The 25,053-nt window shown below is 31.2% G+C and overlaps 1 protein-coding gene across 1 annotated transcript in view; it reads left to right on the forward strand.

Annotated features, from left to right (window-relative positions):
- Positions 1–357: 357 nt before the first annotated feature.
- LOC141540987 (beta-1,3-galactosyltransferase 1-like) overlaps positions 358–25,053 on the forward strand; it is a 154,503-nt gene continuing 129,807 nt past the window's right edge. The window contains exon 1 of the transcript XR_012481618.1: positions 358–399. The gene's annotated coding sequence lies outside the window, so the exon portion shown is untranslated. The remainder of the gene's footprint in view (positions 400–25,053) is intronic.

Below are 25,053 nucleotides of genomic sequence, written 5' to 3' on the forward strand. Positions count from 1 at the left end.
TAGAAATTGAAAAGAAAATCCACCAATCACTCCCCCAAATCCCAGGAACATTATAACTAAGTTTCAAAGCTTACATATCAAGGAGAAAACATTAAGCCAACTAGAAAGAAACAATTTAAATATTGTAGAGCTACAATAAAAACAACATAAGATTTAACAGCTCTACATTAAAAGACAGAAGGACATGGAACATGATGTTCTGAAGAGCAAAGAATCTGGGTTTGCAACTACAATAATATATTCAGGAAAATTAAGGGTAATTCCATGAGAAAAAAATGATATTTATTAAATCAAAATGTTTTCGGATATCTTCAGGAAAAGACCACAACTAAAAAGAAATTTTGAACTACAAGAATTAGGAGAAAAACAAGAAGGACAACATGAATGATCAATTATAAGGTATTTAATAAGGTTTTACTTACTGTTTACTTCTTATATGAGAAAATATCTGTAACTCTTAAGAATGTTATCATTACTAAGTTAGTTTAAAAGACCATCCAAAGGTAAATGGGTTGGATTGAATTGATCATGATGGAGTGATTCTAAAAAAAAATTAAATTGGAAAAGGGAAAGGTAAAATAGAACAATGATCTCACAGAAATGAGTCACGAATAACAGAAATATTACAATGGAGGCTAGGAGAGAGCGGAGAGTTTGTAATACTAGAACTTTATTTTCATTAGAACTTACAAAAATATGAACTGCCTTGATTTAACAGAAGAAGGAATAGAATATCTAAATCCACTTATTTTAAAAAATAAAATAAAATAAGTCACAAATGAGCTTCTTAAGAAAAAAAGCATCAGTATTTACAAATGAAAATTTAAAGATCAATTAATTCAATATTAAATCAATTATTTGAAGCAACAGACAATGATAGAATCCTATGCAACTAAATTTATGAAACAAATATGATGCTGATTCCTAAAGTAGGAATAGCAAAAACAAAGAAAGAAAAAATTTGACTAATTTTATTAATGAATATATATATATATATATATATATATATATATATATATATATATATATATATATATATGTATATATATGTATATATATGCAAAAATCCTAAATAAAATACTAGATAGGAAATTACAAAATATAACAAAAATATGTACATTGTGTCCAAATAGAATTTATACATGATTGGAAAGATGATTCAGTATAAGGAAAACTTAGTAGAATTTATTTTTTTCAATAACAAACATCATTCAATTATATCAATAAATGAAGAAAAAATCTTTGGACAAATTACATTTATTCCTATTATAAAAATTACTTGAAATCATAAACAGATTTTTCCTGAGGAAAAAAAAAACTTCTACCTCAAACCATCAGCAAATATGTAATGCTTCCATCTAGCTTCTGAATAAGAACAAGAATAAAACAAGGATGCTCATTATTATTTTATATTGTATTAGAAATACTAGCAAAAACAATGAGAAGAAAATAATTGAAAGAACTATCCCTTGTTGCAAAATTTATGGTGATATACTTAGAAAATAATAGAAATTCAATTTAAAAAACTGTTTAAACATTAATAATGTTAGCAAAGTCATGGGATGTAAAATAAACCCACATAAATCAACATTTCTATATGTCCCCAACAAAACTGCAAGAAGTGATAGTAAGAGATGCCCATTTAAAATCACCACAGAAAGAAAAATATCTGGAATATATCTGCCAATATGAACTCAGGAATTGCTTGAACATAATTTAAAATAGTTTTATACAAATAAAACTAGATTTGAATAATTTGAGAAGGCATAGGCAGAGACAACATAACAAAAATAAGTTTACATAAAATTATTTACCTGTTCAATGTCATCCCAATTAAATTATCAAAAAATTATTATTGTGCTAAAAATAATAAAATTCATTTGTTAGAACAATAGTTAGATTATCAAAGGAATTAATGAAAAAATTCTAAAAGAAGGAGTTCTAGCAGCATGATTTTAAACTCTACTATAAATTGGAAATTAGCAAAATTATATTTTACTGGCTAAGAAATAGAAAAGAGAGTCCATGGAATATAGTGTAGGCATATAATACATGATAGAAAATGATTACAATTTGTTTCTGACAAATATGAAGATTTAAGCTTCTGTAACAAAAAGTCACTACTTAATTTAAAAATTGTTGGGACAAATGGAAAGAATTTCAAAAAACTAATTATTTACCAATATCTTAAGCATCTTACCAAGGTAAGGTCAAATGTATATATGGCCTAGCTATAAGGGGAGATATACATAAATTAGAAAATCGTGGAATGTATTACTTATCAATCATATGAATAGAAGAATTTATGAATAAACAAAAGATAGCATTGTGAGATGTAAAATGTGTAATTTTGATAACATTAAATTTAAAAGGTTTTATACAAATAAAACCAATGTAGCCAACAAAAGAAAAGCACAAAATTAGAAAATTTTATATTTTTTCAGATAAAAATCTTACATCTCAATTGATAACTGGTTAAAGGATATTAATAGGAAATATTTCCATGCCGAATTCAAAGCTAAATTAAAAATATATAAAATTCTCTAAATCATGTTGATTATAGAAGTGTACATTAAACAACATTAATATATCACCTTTTATATATGAGATTGGTTAAAATGATAGAAGGGGGAAATAAATCTTTGAAGGGACATGAAAAAATTGGGAGAAATACACTGTTGCTGGAATTGTTAATTGATCCAACCATTTGAGAGAACAATTTGGAATTATGCCAAAGAGTTATAAAATGATGTACCTCATCTGATCCAATAATATTACAATTAATCTGTTTCCAAAGATGATGAAGAAAAAACAAAAAGAATCTATATTTTCTAAAATATTTATTGCAATTCTCTTTGCGGAGGGAAAATTGGAAATGGAAAGGATACCCATTAATTAGGTAATGGCTAAATAAGTTGTGGTATATGAAAAAGATGAAATACTGCTGGACTTTTTAAAATTATGAGTAGGATAATTTTAAAAAGATTTGCATGAAATAATAAAAGTAAAATGAGCAGAACCAAGAGAATATTTGGCACAGTAAAAGCAATATTATTTGAAAAATTATCAGTATTAAAAATATTCAAATCAACTACAAAGGATCTATGAAGGAGGGAGATAGTTTGAAATTTAAAATGTAATAAAAAAAACAAAGGCAATTAAATTTTTAAAAATTAATTGTGGCATTGTATAGTTGACACAATAACCATGTACAAAATAAAAGCATTAGACTAAATCAAATGAAATGACATATATTGGCAAACTGAAAATCATATATAAATGCTATTACTACTAGTAATTATAATAACTATGGCTGTTATTAAAATTCTATGGCCTCCATTGTCCTTTTTACTTCTAATCTCTCATTCTATGAATCTATTTATTACTATATTTTCCTCTTTCTTTTCTTTATCTATCCCATTTTCACTTTTCTTCCTTTCCTCTCTTTTTCTGTGTCTTTCCTTTTTCCCCACTTTTCTTCAGATTTTTTTTGACTCCTTACTAGGCACAAGGCAATATCATAGGCAAATTGAAGTTTAATCTCATCATATTGCTTAACGAGAAAAGTTTACAAAGATAGTAAAAGGTATGCCCTCTACTCTTAAATAATTTCAAATCTAAGAGCACCTTATCATTTGTATCAGTGACAAATCTTTCTCTGGAAATAATGAAAATGTGAAAATGAATTAAGGTATAGTAATGAAAAAGGAGCACACAGACTAGATACTGTAAAGAAATACTTCTTCATAATCTAATTAAGGTTGAATTTTATTTATTGAATTGCAATTATGCAGCATTTCATGATCTTACAGTATGTGTGGCTGGCCATACCAAGAACTATACTATTGCAAATCAATCTTGACTACAGTGATTATTAGAGAACATATTTTAAAAAATATTGCAACTGGATTAAATTAAGGGACTTATTTCATGGAAAGAAAATGATAAATCTTCTCATTCCCTTTATTTGTAGTCTAGGACCTAGAGCAGCTTAAAAGAGACTGCTTGCCAGAATCACACTAGATTAGTCAATGACTTTTGAGGATACTCCTTTAACACATAACTATAAAATGAATTAAAATGAGATTTTGCAGGTAAACCTTGATTTCAACACAATTTTGACTATTACTTATTATTCAAGATATCTAAACAAAAGCATATATTAGTCATGAAAATGATATTCCACAAAAGATATAACTATTAGAAAAAAAATGTCAAACTTGCATTATTAAAAAAAAAAAGCAATATATCAAGAGAGATGGTAAATGTATGTTTCAGTGAGGAAATAAGCTTTAAGAAAATTAGACTGTCTTATGTGTACTTCAAAAAGAAATATAATAATTGGTTCCTGGTTGACCTCCTGGAGAACTGCTACTTAAACTGTAATAGGACTGTAAATACCTCTCTCAAAGTAAGAACATGCTTTCACTTAGGCCTAGGAGGAAAGGAACAATTATTTGGTTGCTATCTTTAAAAACACTGATGATTGCTTCATTATTTTTTTTTTAAATGAGAAAAAAAAGACAAAAAAAGTTTCAGGTGAATCTAATCTCTTTGATTTTAAAGATAAGATTTTGTGCTAATTTATTTTTTGTTTGTTTGTTTGTTTTTTAATATCGCCCAGTGTCCATCTTAGTATCTGGCACATAGTAGAAACAATATTTATTAAATGATAAATTTGTACATCAAAGTAACAAACAAAAATGTCATTAATATATAAAAAATACCTACACTTTCCTCATCTTTCTTTTCTTCTCTCTTTTCTGCTACTTTTCTCTTCTACTTCTTAGTTTCTTTAGCTCAACCTTAATCGTGTCTTCTTTCTTCAATTAGCTCTTCCTTCTACTGCTGTTCTCTTTATCTATGACCTTCCTTTTAGATCTTTCTTCTTCCTTTCCCTGATTTTACTTCCTTTCTTCTTCTGCTTGCCTCCCTATAGCTCAGTCTCTTTCTTTCTTTCCCCTTTTTTCTGCTTTACCTCTTTGTCCCTCAAGTCTTTTCTTTTATTCCCTGGTCTTTTTTCTTCTTCTCCTGTTCCCATCTCATTCCTTTATCTAATCCCTCTCTTCTTTTACTTTATCTCCAACTTTCTGTCCCTTCTCATCTGAATCTTTGACCTATAATATTAATTGACAACTTTGTTTCCTTTTTATTAGATATTCTAGGTTAAAGGGAAACTATTAGGAAATGGGACATAAAACAAGCAAGTTGTTTGGGAAAGAGGGAGATTAAAGAGAAAGAAAGTAATAAAATATGTGAAAGTATTTCCCAGAGAGGAAATATCTACATGACCTACATTTAAGAAGTTATAACAGCTAAGGAGTAACTTTAGGCCCTAGCAGGTAAAGAATATTTACAAAGGGAATTCTTTAAAGAGGGTAGAAGACCTTAAAGATAGGGATGAAGGCATACCATAAATTCATTTTATTTGCTTGGTCCCTTTTTATATAGTTGTTAGGAAAGATTGGAGATAGATAATATTAACTTAATATAAATGTGCTTCTGAAGATATACTTATTGAATGATGCAAGAAAAGAGCTAGAACATCAACTCTTTAAAAAAATAACTTCATCTTTGAAAGAGATACCCAACCTACAGCTAGCCAGAGAAGGAAACTCATTTTGAGTACTGGCTATCAGATAGATCTAGACGTTTAGGAATTAAATTGGAGGCATGTTCAGAGAAGAGTTGATGATTGTATTGTTAAATTGTCAACAAAAATTTAACTTCGTTTTGATGAGTGGAACTCTTATTAAAGTAATTTTAGTTCTGATAAACACATTAATAGGAACTCAGTTTTTTTTTTTAATCTTTACACCTATGCATTGTATAAGTAATTAAGAAAACTCTAAAAGAATGTATCATAGACTAATATAAATTGTCAAGAGTTTATTAGGGGTTAAAGAAAAGTTTTTAAAAATAGGGGATTATTGGAGTAGAACTGAGGAAAGTTGAACAAGTATATAGAGTTTTATAAAATAGGAAAAAAAAAAACTAAGAATGTGGCTTTCAGATAATTATGAAATGACAATTACCTGTAAAGGATTTACTTAATTTGGTAATTAAGGGTGAAATGTAAACATTTACTAGAAGAATAACAAAGAAAAACAATTTTCATTATTATAGAAATCAGTAATAATTTTTATTGACAAATTGAATGTATCATGATTATATCAATCCTAAAACCAGTTATTGTTATCTGTTTGAAGTATTATTTTTTTCTCCATTCTGAAAGTTCTCGCCTTCCAGTGAAAGAACACATGAATCACATTTTTATGGTCCAGGCTGCTAGGAATAGTAAAATTGCTCTAAAAGAAAGAGAAATACAGTTTCAATATTTAAAAAAAATAATGGAATGAAGAATAATCTGAATTGGAAGAAGGAAAACATTCTTGTAAAATAAAAGGTACAAGAGGAAAAAATAAAAAGGAAAGGGAAATAGTTAAGCACTAAGATCTAAAAACAAACAAACAAAAAAACAGATATAGGATTCCTTCTGAGGCTTTAAGAGCTAAATGCTTTGAGGAAGAAAATGTTGATTGTTTTTCAAAGTATAATATAACACTTCTTCACAACCTTTACATACAACCTTCAAAGCTTATAGATTTTTTTTTTGTTCACTGTTGACAACTCAAAACAAAATATTTCATATTGTAGTCCCAGGGGTGTTAGTAGATTCAGAAGGAAAACAGTAATTTTTAAAGTGAACATTAACTAAAAAGATGAGATTTGGAAAAGAAAACTGTACTTCTGGACCATAGCATAAAATACAAGAATGTATTTGTATTCAAGCCATTATCCAATTGATAAATGGTCAAAGGATATGAACAGACAATTTTCATGTGCAAAAATGTTTGTGGCAACCCTTTATGTAGTGGCAAGAAAATGGAAACTGAATCAATGCCCATTAATTGCCAAATGGCTGAATAAATTATGGTGTATGAATGTTATGAAATATTATTGTTCCATAAGAAACAATCAGCAGGATGATTTCTGAAAGGGCTCGAGAGATTTACATGAACTGATGCTAAGTGAAATGAGTGGAACAAGAAGATCATTACACACGGCAACAACAAGACTATACAATGATCAAGTCTGATGTACGTGGCTATCCTCAATAATGAGATAATTCAAACCAATACAATTGTTCAGTGATGAAGAGAGCCATCTACACCCAAAGAGAGGATGGTGGGAAGTGAGTGTGTACCACAATAGCATTTTCACTCTTTTTTGTTGTTGTTTGTTTGCATTTTGTTTTTTTTTTCCTCAGGTTTCTTTTTTTTTTTCCTTCTAGATCCAATTTTTCTTGTGCACTAAGATAACTGTATATATATATATATATATATATATATATATATATATATATATGTATATATGTATATGTATACATATATATATGTATATATGTATACATATATATATATATTTTAGAGTTAACAAATATATTTTAACATATTTAACATGTATTAGACTAACTGCCATCTAAAAGATGGGGTGAGAGGGGAAGGAGGGGAAATTTTGGCACAGAAGATTTTGCAAGGGTCAGTGTTGGAAAATTACCTATGCATATATTTTGTAAATAAACAGTTTTAATAAAATAAAAATGAAAAATGAAAAAAGAAAACAGCTGAGAAAACTAAGCACAGAAATTGAAGAAAACAATTCCTTAAAAATAAATTTGTCTAAATATCTATATCTATATATTAAATATATGCTGAAGAAAACAACTTCTTAAAAATAGAATTGAAAAAATAAAACCTAGTCAACAAAACAATTTTAAAATTATAATTCACCAAATACAGATAGAAGTAAAATATAATTCAATAAAAATCATGATTGAACAATGAAAAGCAAATAACTCAATAAGACATCAAGATTCAAAATTTTAAAATATAGAGAAAAATATATAAAATACTTCATGGGAAAATCAACTGACCAGGAAAATAGATTACGGAAAGACAATCCAAGAATTATTGAACAACTTGAAAACCATGATGAAAAATAGAGCCTGGACAACATCTTTTAAGAAATCATCAAGGAAAACTGCCCTGATATCCTAAAACCACAGGATAAAACAGTCATTGAAAGAATCCCTCAATCAACTGCTGAAAGATATCCCAAAATAAAACCTCCAAGAAATGTAGTAACTAAACTCCAGAATTATCATATCAAAGAGAAAATATTTCAAGTAGCCAGAAAGATTGAGGCACCTAACAGCTTCCATATTAAAGGATATGAGGCCCTGGAATATGATGTTCCAGAAGGCAAAGAAGCTGAGACTACAACTGGGAATCCACTATCCTGCAAAACTAAGCACTAAATTTCAGGGGAAAGATGGTTATTAAGTAAAATAGGGATTTTTCAATAATGAAAGATAGACTAAAAACAAATTAGAAATTATATAATGTAATTCTAAAGAATGAGTGGGTCAAACAAAAAATCACAAAACAATCCATGTTTCATCCATTAAAATGACAAAAATGAGCCAACTTACCATAACCTAAAGGGATGTAGCCAAAACAGTATACAAGGGAAATTTTTATGTCTCTAAATAGCAAAATAAATAAAATTGAGAAAAAAGAAATCAATGAATTTTGCATACAACTAAAAAAGCTAGAAAAATAGCAAATTAAAAACTCCCAATTAAATATCAAATTAAAAAATTTTGAAACTTAAATGAGAGATTAAGAGAAAGCTATTGAGCTAATTAAGAAAACTATGAGATGATTTTATGGAAAAAAAACAACTAAATTGATAAATATTTGGTTAATTTTATTAGAAAAAGAAAAAAATTCACCAGCATATAAAAAGGAAAATAAAAAGAAATAGATAAAATTCTACTTGTGAGGAACCTCATCTCTCATAACTAAATAAACCTAACTACAAAATGAGCAAGAAAGAATTTAAGGAGAGGAATATAATTTTACAAAGTTAGGTATGATAAACTTTTAGAGAAAATTGAATGGGATAGAAAAGTATATACCTTTTCCTCAGCATTACATAACACCTACACTAAAATTTACCATGTTTTAGGGCATAAAACCTTATAATCAAATGAAGAAAGGCATAATATTATATATATATATATATATATATATATATATATATATATATATATATATATATACTTCTCCAGATCATGATATAATAAAAGTATATGTAATAAAAAAAAGCATGAGAAAAAAAGAACAACATTTAGAAACTAATTAGTTAGCAATTAGAAACTAATTAATAAATAAAAGAGGTTTGGTAAAACAAAAGTGAAGAGAAAAGATAAGATTAAATGCGAAAAGACTAGTATTTTTTCTCAGCCTCTTGCTATTTACCTCATCTCTATTGAAGAACCTTTAATAGAAGTCAATGTAAACAGCACTATCAAGATCCTATTTCAATGAACTGACATACAAATAATTGATTCATATCAGCTGCCATTGATTATCCTATCTCCATCATACCTTGTATCAATATTTTAAATTTTAGACTAGGATGTAGGGTAGGAAAAATTAAATAGATCCTCACATGACAATATGTAAGGTACATGAGAAATAAATATTTAATGGCAGATGATTCTGTTCTCTATTGGCATGTAGATGATGTGTTTATGTATTTTGTGTCAATTCCCATATAGTATAGAGAAAGCTCAAAATCTCCAGTGAATACAATAACATAGGAATCACAAATTCCAATCATCCATAGTTACCAAAGCTACACAGATGCCTTGTTTATAATTGTATTAAACATAAGATTATGGAAAGTGGAATTTTATTTTCAGTAGTAAACCTGGCAAAATCTCTTTCACAATACAAACCTTCAAATATTTGAAGGTACTGTCATATCTTTATTGTGTCCTTTTTTCCCTCTTCTATTTCATTCAATGATTTTATTCATAATAGGACACTCTAATCTTCCCAATGACCTTTTGAAGACATTGACTATATTACAGTGGACTGAAAAAGAGCAAAATACAGCTTGAAAAACAGTTCTCTAATTCTGAGCACTGTTTCTTGGCACCTAGAATGTCATGTTTTTTCAATTGTTTTGACTGCAATATCACACTTATGACCCAGGCTGATGTCTTTTTTCACAGGGACTATCTATTATCTAATCCTTTCTTTCCTCATTCTATACTGATGTAGATTTCTTTAAAAAAAAAAAAAACAACCTCAAATATAAGACCTTATATTTATCACCATTAAATTATTTTTTTGTTAGCATTATTCCATCATTCCACTCTTTCAAAATGGTTTTGGTTCCTATTTCTTCTAAAACTTTAGCGCCCTCCAAAATTTATTTTATTCTAGGCAAATTTGATGAGTGTGTCATTTGTGCCATTATCTATATCCTTATTAATTATAACGAGCAGCCTAAGGTTTTTGTTCTAAAGTTTAAAACATCCTGTTATCTCTTCTTGGAATCAGGAAAACGATCAATTGATTCAAGTTATAAGTAATATTGGCATGGTTGCTATCATACACAGATGAGAATATTAATATAAATGCTAGAGTTGTAGTTTTTAATTTTAATGCATGTTTATAGTCTGTGATTTCACTCATACATATATATTAAACTCTCACATGAGATAGATTAATATATAGGTTGAAAAGTGTCACAAAGATGCATTCAAACTTGAGGAAAGATCAGGAACCATCTAACAATTTATACAGTCAGTTATGAAAGTGACTTATAATGACAAAATATATTATACATATTAGATTATTTAAACTTTCTGGACACTGGGAAAAGCAAGGCAATGGGTACTTTATGCACTTTATTGCATCTGCAACTTGATGGCATTCACATCTAATCATCAGAATTGTCTATCAAAGGAATATTTTACAGTTATTTACAAGAGGGAAAATAACCCAAGATGTCACCATTTTATTCAGGAATAAAGTGAATCTGGAAGCATGCCTAATGAAAGAAGATTGTGCTCTTATTTAAGACCTTCTTTATAATGAAGAATGTAGAAGACATTATGCTATCCTTTAAAAGCTCATTCTACCCATTTAAAATTAATAAAAACAACAATGAGGAGAAAAACAAGTTTTATATAATCTGAATACATAAGCTTGATGACTAGAAGAGTTTCCATTTAATCATGCACTGAGACAGGCGTAGCACAATTGTCAATATTTAATTCAGCAAACTTTTGTTAAGGTGCTTAATATGTGTGACTTACTATTCTAGGTATTGGAGAAGATATACATTTTTAATTAGAAATCATTCTGTGCCTCCCAAACATTTCAGTCATTACAATTCCTATTTTATAAACTAGCACAATGATGTATTGCCTCATTTTATCTTCACCACAAACTTTGTAAAGACTGAAACTTAAATGTCTAAGTTTATGAACATGTTTCATACAGAAAAACCAAGTATATCCCACATATATCACAGAGGCATTTTATGGTTATTTTTGTTGTTGTTTGCTCATTTTGCTAACACACATTTTATTAAATTAAAACTGTAATTTAAAGTTGGGTTGTGATCATTTGAGTATGAGGAAACACTATTCAAATCTTCAGATTTCCTTTGTGCAACTGTTTTCAATTGGCTTTTTCGGTCTGCAACTTTTCAGAGCTTTCAAGTTGCTATGATCCAGGGAGAGGTGTGATCACTCTTCTACTCTGTGTCTTGTTTTACATAGAAAGGGCTTTTGTTCCCCTGTAGTCATAAGCGATAATTCTCTCTATGGCTTAGACCTGTGACTAGGATCCCTGCCTCTTTATTTCTGACTGAACATGTGTTCCTCTCCATACAAGAACCGCAAACCAAAACTGTACATGGGCAATAAGGGTGCCAATCACCCCTAGTTTATGCAGCCAGTATGAACAAAGAGGCTTTCTTATCAAGCATTCAACCATCTTACCTTCTCAGGGCTGAGAGCACCACTGTTACATATTGAGCAGCCTCCTCTAATGCCCACTAATACTACCATCTGTACTTCAAGTTATCCCACATCCAAATGTCAGAGATCTCTCCTGGTGACCTTCCAAGGTGTCTTAATCAGGAAATGTTTATCTTCTCTTTGGTTGGTTCTACATCTCCAGAATTCAATACGAGGTGTTATTCCAAATTGTTTAGAATATTAAAAGAGTACAGGTGGGCTTCAGCCTGCCTGTAAGCTGTCATTGTGTGTGTGTGTTGAACTAGATGACTTATAAGTTGCCTTCTGGCTTTAACTAACAATGAAATTAATCTGTGGTAAAAAATAAGTATGCATAGAGGGTGAGAAAATGTGTCCTTTACCAATAGGGCTCTGCCAGGAATATTGCCATTGACTGTTCAGTTTTCTCTTAGGGGCTCATGGATTTCCCTTGACATTAGAACAATGGAAAATGATAATACTAGTTCTAGGGTATTCTAGACATATGATGTATGCAAGCTAATAACCCCTAAAAACAGCCTTACTGAAATAACACATTTTATATGTGGCAGTCTTGCAAGAAAGTACTTTTTGCCAAACTTCGCAATTTCTTTTGCAATATTGTGTTTATGTCCTAAAATTCCTTCAATTAATGTGTGCAATATTGCCCTTTTTAAATGTAAAACATTTATTTGTTGAAAGAGACAATATGATATATACCCTTTGACTGTAATCATTTTAGAGCAGAAAAATATTTTTTGGTTCACCAGAGCTATTTATTAACATACATATCCCTAATATTAGAAGTGTGTGGAGGAAAAGAATCTAATGACAGATAAATATATTTTTAAAAACTCAATAAAACTATTCCCTTAAATAAATATTGAGATTTCTTTCCATTATGAAATAATTAATTTGGTCTTGATCATCAACCAATATATGTAAAGAAACTTTATAATATACATATAATACATATATACATCCATGTATATGCATACATATACATAATATAATGTACATAAACAAATTGATAGTCTGTATGCAGATCAAATAAATAATTGAAAGACTTATTTACTAAAGAATTATTTTACTCAATGAAAATGACCTATTGCCTTAAGGGACAAAGTCCTCTAAACTCACTTTGTCTTGAGTTTTGTAGTTTTACATATGGCTTAATAATAAAAAGGACATGAGATTCCTCACTAGTTAAAATATCTAAAAATAGTAGATTCACATGTGTTAAAGATGTATGCGACTTAGTCTTTGCATCTGTGTTATGATATGAACCATAATTAATTTGGGCATTATTCAAGGAAATCATCAGATAAAAAACTATGTGAGTGCAAAAATAACTTCATTAAGACTTTTACTTTCCTTTCAGAAGCAATAAGTAAAATCTGCAAAGATGCAAATTTAAGTTTATCATCACAAAAACCCTGCTAATAATTTTAATTATCCAGAAATTGAATGGGCTGATCCACAAGGTAGATTTCTTCTCCTTGAATGTTTTTAAGTAGATATCATATGAACATTCATAAGGAATCTTGTAAGGGAGAGAAGTTTCTTTAGACATAAGAAGAATTTGACTATTAAAGTTACTTCAAATTAATAAAATATATCTTTTTTACATAATTTTGAAAATACAAAAGATTCTGCCTTTTACAAGTTAATGGCACAGTGGGTAGAGCATCTCTAGTCAGAAAAACTTGATTTCAAATCTGGACTCAATCACTTACTAGCTATTTAATCCTGAACAAGTGACAAAACTTTTCTCTGCCTCAATTTTCTCAACTGTAAAATGGGGATCAAAGTGGCACTTATCTCCCAGAATTCTTGTGAGGATAAAATCAGATAATATTTGTAAAGTGTTTACCATTGTGCCTGGATGATAATAGGCATATAAAAAATGCATGGTTCAACTCTGAGGTGCCACCTCACAACTATAATATTGGCTAAGATGACAGGAAAAAAACCAAACCAAACCAAACCAAAACAAAACAAAACAAAAACAAACAAACAAACAAACAAAAAACACAACAATAAATGTTGGAGGGGATGTAGGAAAATTAGGACACTAATGCATTGTTGATGAAGTTGTGAAATGATCCAGTCATTCTGGATAGTAATTGTGATTTAAGTTGGCATATATTTTAAGGAAATCTTAAAGGAAGGAAAAGGACTCACATGTACAAAAATATTTGTAGCAGCTCTTTTTGTGTTAGCAAAGAATTGGAAAATTAGTAGATGTCCATCAATTGTGGAATGGCTAAATAAGTTGCAATAAATGAAAGAAATGGAATATTATTATTCTATAAAAAGAATAATGAACAAACTGATTACAGAAAGGCCCAGAAAAATGTCCATGAACTGATTCTGAGCAAAATAAGCAGAACCAGGAATCAGGTACAAGGAATATTGTACACAATAACAGCAAGAATTTGTGATGATCTCTCAATAGATGCAGAAAAAGCATTTGACAAAATCCAACATCCATTCCTACTAAAAACTCTTGAGAGTATAGGAATAAATGGACTATTCCTTAGAATAATCAGGAGCATATATTTAAGACCGTCAGTAAGCATAATATGCAATAGAAATAAACTACAACCTTTCCCAGTAAGATCAGGAGTGAAACAAGGTTGCCCACTATCACCATTACTATTCAATATAGTACTAGAAACTCTAGCCTTGGCAATAAGAGCCGAGAAAGAGATCCAAGGAATTAGAGTAGGAAATGAAGAAATCAAATTGTCACTTTTTGCAGATGACATGATGGTATACTTAGAGAACCCCAAAGACTCTGCTAAAAAGCTACTAGAAATAATTCAAAATTTCAGCAAAGTGGCAGGATACAAAATAAATCCACATAAATCCTCAGCATTTTTATATATCACTAACAAAATGCAACAGCAAGAGATACAAAGAGAAATTCCATTCCAAACAAATGTTGAGAGTATAAAGTATTTGGGAATCCATCTACCAAAGAAAAGTCAGTAATTATATGAGAAAAATTACAAAACACTTGACACAAAAATAAAGTCAGATTTAAATAATTGGAAAGACATTCAGTGCTCTTGGATAGGCCGAGTGAATATAATAAAGATGACAATACTCCCCAAACTAATCTATTTATTTAGTGGTATACCAATCAGACTCCCAAGAAACTATTTTAATGACCTAGAAAAAATAACAACAAAATTCATATGGAAGAATAAAAGGTCGAGAATTGCAAGGGAACTAATGAAAAAAAAAAAAAAAACTCAGAGGAAGGTGGACTAAGTGTACCTGATCTAAAGCTATATTATATAGCAGCAGTCACCAAAACCATTTGGTATTGGCTAAGAAATAGACCGGTAGATCAGTGGAACAGATTAGATACAAAGGACAAAAAAGGGTACATCTATAGCAATTTAATCTTTGACAAACCCAAAGATACCAACATTAGGGATAAAAATTCATTATTTGGAAAAAAAACTGTTGGGAAAACTGGAAATTAATATGGCAGAAATTAGATATGGATCCATACTTAACACCATATACCAAGATAAGATCAAAATGGGTCCATGATTTAGGCATAAAGAATGAAATCATAAACAGATTAGAGGAACAGAGGATAGTCTACCTCTCAGACCTGTGGAGGAGGAACGAATTTATGACCAGAGGAGAACTAGAGATCATTATTGATCACAAAATAGAAGATTTTGATTACATCAAACTAAAAGGTTTCTGTACAAATAATACTAATGCAAACAAGATTAGAAGGGAAGTAACAAATTGGGAAAATATTTTTAAAAGCAAAGGTTCTGACAAAGGTCTCATTTCCAAAATATATAGAGAACTGACCCTAATTTATAAGAAACCGAACCATTCTCCAATTGATAAATGGTCAAAGGATATGAACAGACAATTCTCAGATGAAGAAATTGAAACTATATCCACTCACATGAAAGAGTGTTCCAAATCACTACTGATCAGAGAAATGCAAATTAAGACCACTCTGAGATACCACTACACACCTGTCAGATTGGCTAAGATGACAGGAACAAATAATGATGAATGTTGGAGGGGATGTGGGAAAACTGGGACACTAATACATTGCTGGTGGAGTTGTGAAAGAATCCAGCCATTCTGGAGAGCAATTTGGAACTATGCCCAAAAAGCTATCAAACTATGCATACCCTTTCACCCAGCAGTGCTACTACTGGGCTTATATCCCAAAGAAATACTAAAGAGCGGAAAGAGACCTATATGTGCCAAAATGTTTGTGGCAGCTCTTTTTGTTGTAGCTAGAAACTGGAAGATGAATGGATGTCCATCAGTTGGAGAATGGTTGGGTAAATTGTGGTATATGAAGGTTATGGAATATTATTGCTCTGTAAGAAATGACCAGCAGGAGGAATACAGAGAGGCCTGGAGAGACTTACATCAACTGATGCTGAGTGAAATGAGCAGAACCAGAAGATCACTGTACACTTCAACAACAATACTGTATGAAGATATATTCTGATGGTAGTGGAAATCTTCAACATAAAGAAGAGCCAACTCACTTCCAGTTGATCAATGATGGACAGAGGTAGCTACACCCAGAGAAGAAACACTGGGAAGTGAATGTAAATTGTTAGCGCTAATATCTGTCTGCCCAGGTTACATGTACCTTCGGAATCTAATGCTTATTGTGCAACAAGAAAATGGTATTTACACACATGTATTGTATCTAGGTTATATTGTAACACATGTAAAATGTATGGGACTGCCTGTCATCGGGGGGAGGGAGTAGAGGGAGGGGGGTTAACTTGGAAAAATGAATAAAAAAAATTAATAGGAGATATCCAATAGATGCGTCCTTGTATTTTTGAGTTGTGAATTTTTCTTCTTTCTTCCTCCCTCCCCTCCTCTTCCAAAGATATGAGCATTTTGATGTAGATTATACATTTGCTATTATGTAAACCATGTATCTGTTCTAATCACAGTTTTGAAAGGAAATGCAGAACACAAGTAAAAAAAAAAATAAAAAAGGATAAACTGAAAAAAAAAACCCTTTCAAACTGAATTCAGAGTCTTTCAGTTCTTTATCTGGTTATAAAGAACATTTTCTTTTGTGAGATGTTTGTACTTATCTAAGATCACTGTATCCCTGAAAAGAGCTGATTTTCACATGCTGATATAAAGTAAATGTTTTCCTGATTCTTTGCATGAGTTCATATAAGGCTTTCCTCATTCTTTTTGAAATCTGCCTGTATAAATCCACTGTAATAATATACCACAGCTTGTTTAACCATTTCCCAATTAAAAGGCTTCCCTTCAATTTCCAACATTTTGTCATAACAAAAATGGATATTAGAAACACCTTTATATATGCAGGTCCTTTTCCTTTTTTATGATATTTTTGGGATACAGACAAGTAATAGTATTGTTGGGTCAAAGGGTATGCACATTTTGGTTGCACTTTGGGCATAGTTACAGATTGTCCTCCAGAATAGTTGGATTCATTCACAATTCCACCAAAGTGAATTAATATCTCAATTTTATGACATATGCTCCAGTATTTATTATTTGCATTTTTTGGTCAAATTGGTCAATCTGATAGGTGTGAGGTGATATCTCAGAGTTTTTAGTTGCATTTCTCTAAGCGTAATTTAGAACAATTCTTAAAATGTCTACACATAACTATGCTTCATCTGAAAACTTTCTTCATATCCTTTGACTATTTATCAGTTAGTGAATGACTTGTAATCTTATAAATTTGACTCAGTTCTCTATATATTTGAGAAATCATGCCTTTATTACTGTAAATATTATTTCCTCTTTGATTTCCTTAAAATATAGCTTACAATGGTTTTCTTTGTACAAAAGCCTTTTAATTTAATATAATCAAAATTATCTACTTTTCATTTTGTAATACTCTATCTCTTGTGTGGTCATGAATTATTCCTTTCCCATGGATATGACACATAGATTATACCTTGTTCTTGATCAAGTTTTATGAGGGGATAGTTGAAGTTCCCCAACAGCATAATTTTGCTGTTAGTTTCTTCGTGTACCCACTTAACTTCTCCCCTAGAAATCTGAATGCTATGCCACTTGACTTTTACATGTTTAGTATAGATATTGTTTCATTATCTGGGGTACTTTTTAGTAAGATATAATTTCCTTATCTCTTTTAATTGAGCTACTTTTGCTTTACCTGAGATCAGAATTGCTCAAGTTGATTTTTCCCCCTTTTTTTCCAGTGGAACCAAATAAATTCTGCTCCAACCCCAAAACTCTGTGTATGTCTCTCTCAGCATCAAGTGCATTCCTTGTAAACAGTATATTGGAAGATTCTGGTTTTTGATTCACTCTGCTGTCCACTTTCATTTTATGCTACAGTTTATTCTATTCACATTCACAGTTGGGATTACTATTTGTGTATTTCCCTACATCCTATTCTTGCTCCTTTTTGTCATGTCTTTTCTTTTATTCTTTCCTTCTTTATCAATGTTTTGCTTTTGTTTACCCTAATATGACAGAACTCCATTCTGTCAATCCTCAACAACCTCTTTACTTCATCTCCTCTCTAACTTCCCTATAGGGTAAGGTAGATTTCTATAGTCAAATGATTGTGTATATTATAATTACTCTTTGAGCCAATAGTGATGAGTGAGATTCAAATGATACGTGTCTTCCAACTTACAACTTACCTCCCCTATAACAGGTCTTTCACTCCTCTTCATGTGAAAGAATTTATACCATTTCTACCAATGGTATGAATTTCTTCCTTCTGTACCCATTGTAATTCTCTTTCTCATCTCTTAGTTTTTTCATGTCTTTCCCTCAAATTTACCTTATACACATACATTTTATGTTTATTATACAGATGCACTATTAGTAATACTTTTTCTTTTTTAAGAATTGCAAGTATCATCTTCCCATGTAAAGTTCTAACTAATTTAACTCTATTTGAATTCCTTATGTTTTCTTTACCCTTTTTACCTGTTTATGCTTTTTGGGGGATCTTGATATTGGAGGTCAAATTTAGTTGTGGTCTTCTTATGAAAGCTTGAAATCCTTCTATTTTTTGAATGACCATTTTTAACCTTAATGCTTAATTTTTCATGTAAGTGATTCTTAGCTTTAGTCCAAGCTCTTTTGGCCTTTCAGAATATCATGTTCTAATATCCCTGATCCTTTAATGTTGTGATAGACAAAATTTGTTTTATCCTTATTGTGATTCCTGATATTTGAATTGTTTTATCTTGGCCCTTGGTAATGATTTTTCTTTTACCTCTTAGTTCTGAAATTTAAAATAATGTTCATTGAAACCATTGGCTTTCTTTCATAGTTTTATTTACATTACTCTCATTTCTTTCCATAATGTTTTTTCTATGTTTCATATCACTGTTAAGCTCCTTTTTGAGTTATTCCATGAATTTTTTCTGAGCTTGAGAACACTTTCCACTTTTCTTTGGAGATTTGCTTTAGGTATTTTGACATTGTTGTCCTCTTCTGAGTTTTCTCCTCATTGCTCTAATAACTTTCTATGATTAGATTAATTTTTTGTATTTTTTGCTCATCTCATCTCATTGCCTTTGTCTGTCTCTCTGTCCCTGCCTCCAAATTTGAGCCCTGCTTTGTAGATGGCAGAAATATTCTCCCAGGCTTCTCATGACAATGTTTGCAGACCCTGGTTGTTAACCTGGTACTGCACTGATGCTCCTCTGAGGACCCTGGGAGACCACTGTGTCTGTTGCTGGCTAAGGTGATGGTGTGTGAAGAGAGGCTAGTGCTACTAGCTTACCTGATGCTGAATATGCTAATAATGGTGACTGCCATGTGCTGAGGCCAAGGAAGGTGTTTATTTGTTTCCTGAGGCTATACTGAAGCATAAAGTTGCCTGGAAGTTGGAGGATGCCTGCTTGTCCTAGGGTTACACCAATGCATATAGTTGTTCTCAGACCTAGAGCCACCAGATTCTCTGACTATGTCAAGGCACATGGTGGGAGAGCAGCATGTATTGGCATTCTCCTGCCCCATTACACTGGGGCATAGAATCTCCTATTGGTTGCTAAGGTGGGGTTTATTGTTAGTACACTAGAAAGCTTTTTGACCTCAACTGTTTCCCCTTTTTTTCTGCATGATATCACGTTCTCTTGACAAGAGAAAAAGTAGACCTATCATAATCTGAGGGAATTTAGAGAGGAGGAGGGACATTGTGTGAATCTTACTCTCATCATATTTGGCTCTAAGAGTAAATAATTGACATATTTGTTTTACAGATAAACTTCTCTCACCTCATTAAAAAGTGGAGAGGAAAAGGGAAAAAGGAAAGAGAAATAAGGGAAGGGTACAAGAAAGGGAAAGGGATTCAAAGGGGGTAGAAGGGATTCTAAAGACAGAGAGTTGTGTGAGGCAAGTGGTGCTCGTAAGTTTAATACTGGGGAAAGGGGTAAGGGAGGGTAAAAAAAAGAAAAGCATAATCTGGGGGTAATAATATGGCAGGAAATCAGAATTAGTTTTCACCATAAATGTGAATGGGATGAACTTTCCCATAAAATGGAGGCAGATAGCAGACTGGATCAAAAGCCAGAACCCTATAATATGTTGTTATAGGAAACACATTTAAAGCAGGGTGACACATACAGAGTAAAGGTAAAGGGCTGGAGCAAAATCTACTATGCGTTGCATGAAGTCAAAAAAGCAGGGGTAGCCTTCCTTATCTCAGGTCAAGTAAAAGCAAAAACTGATCTAATTAAAAGAGATAAGGAAGGAAACTATATCTTGCTAAAGGGTACCATAGATAATGAAGCAATATACATAACAAATATATATGCACCAAATGATATAGCATCTAACTTCCTAAAGGAGAAGTTTAGAGAGTTGCAAGAAGAAATAGACAGAAAAACTATAATAGTGTGAGAACTCAACCTTGCACTCTCAGAATTAGATAAATCAAATCACAAAACAAATAAGAAAGAAATTAAAGAGGTAAAAATAATATTAGAAAAGTTAGATACAATAGATCTTTGGAGAAAACTGAATGGTGACAGAAAGAAGTACACTTTCTCCTCAGCATTTCATGAAACCTATACAAAAATTGACCATATATTAGGACATAAAGACCTCAAAATTAAATGTGGAAAGGCAGAAATAGTAAATGAATTCTTTGCAGATCATGATGCCAAAAAAAAAAAAAAAAAAAAAAAAACAACCATACACACACACACACACACACACACACACACACACCAAAAAAAAAAAAAAAAAAAAAAAAAAAAAAAAAAAAAAAAACTACATTCAACAAAAGGTTAGGGGTAAAAATACCAAAAAGTAATTGGAAACTAAATATTCTCATCCTAAAGAATGATTGATTGGATGAAACAGCAAGTCATACACACAATTAATAATTTCACCCAAGAAAATGCCAATGATGAGACATCATACCAAAATTTGTGAGATGCAGCCAAAGTGGTATTAAGGGGAAATTTTATATCTTTAGAGGCTTACTTGAATAAAATAGAGAAAGAGAACATCAATGAATTGGGCTTGCAACTTAAAAAGCTAGAAAAAGACCAAATTTAAAAACCCCAATCAAATACTAAACTTGAAATTCTAAAATTAAAAGGAGAAATTAATAAAATTGAAATTAAAATAAAAACTATTGAATTGATAAATAAAACTAAGAGTTGGTTTTATGAAAAAAACAACAAATAGGTAAACCTTTAGTAAATCTGATTAGAAAAAGGAAAATAAAATTATTAGTCTTAAAAATGAAAAGGGAGAATGTTCCACTAATGAAGAGGAAATTAAAGCAATAATAAAGAGTTACTTTGGCCAACTTTATGTCAATAAAATTGATAACCTAAGTGAAATGGATGACTACCTTCAAAAATATAGGCTTCCCAGATTAACAGTGGAGGAAGTAAATTGCCTAAATATTCCCGTTTCAGAAAGAAAAAAAAAATAGAACAAGTCATTAATCAATTCCCTAAGAAAAAATCCCCAGGACCAGATGGATTTACATCTGGATTCTACCATGCATTTAAAGAACACTTAACTCCAATGCTATATAAACTATTTGAAAAAATAGGGAATGAAGGACTCCTACCAAATTCCTTTTATGACACAGACATGGTACTGATATTTAAACCAGATAGGCTGAAAGCAGAGAAAAAATTATAGACCAATCTTCCTAATGAAAATTGATACTAAAATCTTAAAATAAAATTTTAGCAAAAAGACTACAGAAAATCATCCTCATGATAATATACAATGACCAAATAGGATTTATACCAGGATTGCAGGGCTGGTTTAATATTAGGAAAGCTATTAGTATAATCAATATTACTTGCCAATTTATATCAGTAACCAAATTAATAAAAACCATATTATCATCTCAATAGATGTAGAAAAAGCATTTGATAAAATCCAATATCCATTCCTATTACAAACACTTGAGACTATAGGAATAAATGGATTTTTCCTTAAAATAATAAGTAGCATCTATTTAAAACCATCAATAAGCATTAAATGTAATGGGGATAAACAGGAACCACTCCCAATAAGATCAGGAGTGAAACAAGGTTGCCCACTATCACCATTACTATTCATTATTGTATTAGAAATGCTAGCTTTGGCAATAAGAAATGAGAAAAAGATTAAAGAAATTAGAGTAGATAATGAGGAAACCAAATTATAACTTTTTGCTAATGATATAATAGCATATTTAGAGAACCACAGATATTCTATTAAAAAGCTATTAGAAATAATTCACACCTTTAGCAAAGTTGCAGGATACAAAATATAGCCACAGAAGTCATCAGCATTCTTATATATCAATAACAAAATCCAACAGAGTAACAAAAAGAAATTCCATTTAAAGTAACTACTGATAATATTTAGGAATCTATCTGCCAAGGGAAAATCAGGAACTATATGAGAAAAACTATAAAACACTTTCCACACAAATAAAGTCAGATCTAACCAATTGGAAAAAATAGTAAATGCTCTTGGATAAGGGCAGCAAACATAATAAAGATGACAATACTACCTAAACTAATCTATTAATTTAGCACTATACCAATTAGACTCCCCAAAAAACTTATTTTTATGACCTAGAAAAAATAACAACAAAGTTGATACAGAAAAAAAGGTCAAGAATTTCAAGTGAACAAATGAAAAAAAAAAATCAAATGAAGGTGGCCTAGCTGTACCAGATCTAAAATTATATTATAAAGCAGCAGTTACCAAAGCCATTTGGTATTGGCTAAAAAATAGACTAGTTGATCAGTGGAATAGGTTAGGTTCAAAGGAAAAAACAGTCAATAACTTTAATAATCCAGTGTTGGACAAACCAAAGACTGCAGATTTTGGGATAAGAATTCACTGTTTGACAAAAACTGCTGGGAAAATTGAAAATTAGTATTGCTGAAACTATGCATTGACTCACACTTAACACTGTACCCCAAGATAAGATCAAAATGGGTTCATGACCTACGCATAAAGAATGAGATTGTAAATAAATTAGAAAAACATAGGATAGTTTATCTCTCAAACTTATGGAAGAGGAAGGAATTTATTGTAAAAGATTTCCAGAAGTCCTAGAAGGAGCGTCTGTAAACATCAGTCACACATATGCCTTCTATAGCAACCAAGAGATAGTCCAAAACCAATCTATTGTCCATTGCTTCACATGTTAGGGAATCCAATGATCCCCACAAATTTTTGAAGTCCTGCAACCATCTTATGATGCCTCAGATAATCCAATGATTGCTGAGGACTTTCAAGTCCTACAATAGTCTTATGATGTCTCAGAGAATCCAATGATTCCTGAGGATTTTCAAGTCCAACAATTTTTGATGTCCATGACTCAAATGCCACAACTGCCAAATTCTTTAAGTGGTGGGCACAGTCAGCAAAGGAATGACCCAATGTTTCTTGGATCTTCTTCATTTCAAGGGTCTGCTCTGTCTCTCTCTGATGGACAAGGTGAATATGGCTCATTGGGACCCATCTGATTCCTTCTCCATCTGTGGAGATACAAGCAAACCCTCTCCCCCAAACAGTTAACCTATCTGGTCCCTTCCATTTACCACTTTCTGGATCTCTCCACATGACCTGGAGATTATCTAAAGACAGTGGAGCTGCTCTCACTAGACACTGTCCTTCCAGTGGGTTGTAAAACCTGTCTGCTGGAGCCAGTGCATCTTTGTCAAAAATTTAAAAAATTAATGGTATAGAGAACTAAATTTAGAAGTTCTCTAGGGTTACTTGTGGCTCCCCCTTTCTTTTGTTTTTGTTGTAGTGTCTTAAAAGCTCTGTTTCTTCTCTCTATTATTGCCTGCTCTGGAGGATTAAATGGTATGCCAGTGGTATGTAAAATCTTATACTGTGCACAAAAGTGTGCAAAATGTTTAGAAGTATATGCAGGTCCATTGTCTGTTTTTATTGCTTATGGCACACTCATAATCGCAAATGCTTATATAAAGAATTCAGTGACCAATTGGGCTGTCTCTTTTGCTGCTGGCATTGCAAAAGTGAATCCTGAAAAGGTGTCTACCATGACGTGGATAAAAGATAGACAACCAAAAGATTTATAATGGGTCACATCCATTTGCCAAATTTCATTAGGTCTCAAACCAAGAGGATTCTTCCCTGGAGGGAATGTAGGAGCATGGAAAGGAAGGCAAGGTGTTATTCCAAATTGTAAACATAAAACTCGGGCAGCCTGATGATATTTAGAATGAGATTCTTGGGCTTCTTGAAATAAAGGACTATTGGCCAACATGGTTAGAAGGCTATCTGTCTTTGAATTACCATCAAAAATAGGACCTGGAAGTCCATTATGGGAGTGGACATGCAAAATATAAATCTTACTTGGATGGTTTCTCACTCACTCTTGAAGTTCCTTAAAGAGCTGATATATATTGGAGGCTACAAATTTTATTTGAGCTATGGCAATTCTTTGTACCATACCAACTGAATAGGCCAAATCAAATATTATATTTATGTCTCCCGGATAATAAGCAAGAACTAGAATGATTGCATACAATTCATTCTGTTGAGTGGACTGAAAAGGAGTTCTGATTACTCTCTTTATAGTTAAGTCACGAGAGTATACAGCACAAATAATATGTTTGGATGAATCTGTAAAGATAGTTGGTCCTTTAAGAGGAACTTAAGAAACCTTTTTTTTCAAGAATCCATCGCCA

Source organism: Sminthopsis crassicaudata, chromosome 4 (assembly GCF_048593235.1).
Source record: "Sminthopsis crassicaudata isolate SCR6 chromosome 4, ASM4859323v1, whole genome shotgun sequence".
NCBI lineage: Eukaryota > Metazoa > Chordata > Mammalia > Dasyuromorphia > Dasyuridae > Sminthopsis > Sminthopsis crassicaudata.